This window comes from Arachis duranensis, chromosome 9 (genome assembly GCF_000817695.3).
Source record: "Arachis duranensis cultivar V14167 chromosome 9, aradu.V14167.gnm2.J7QH, whole genome shotgun sequence".
NCBI lineage: Eukaryota > Viridiplantae > Streptophyta > Magnoliopsida > Fabales > Fabaceae > Arachis > Arachis duranensis.
In genome coordinates this window covers 13,724,355-13,724,596 of record NC_029780.3, presented here as the reverse complement: position 1 = coordinate 13,724,596, position 242 = coordinate 13,724,355, and positions in this window count along the sequence as shown.

Below are 242 nucleotides of genomic sequence, written 5' to 3'. Positions count from 1 at the left end.
CTTAAGGGCATTAGCCCAGCCAGATGCATGCACAAGATCCTATTGGAGGGTGACGCCAAGCCAGTGGTTCAACCACAAAGGTGGCTGAATCCAGCCATGAAGGAAGTGGTACAAAAGGAGGTCACTAAATTACTAGAGACTAGGATTATTTATCCTATTTCTGATAGCCCCTGGGTAAGCCATGTCCAAGTCGTCCCTAAGAAAGGTGGCATGACAGTGGTTCATAATGAAAAAAATGAACG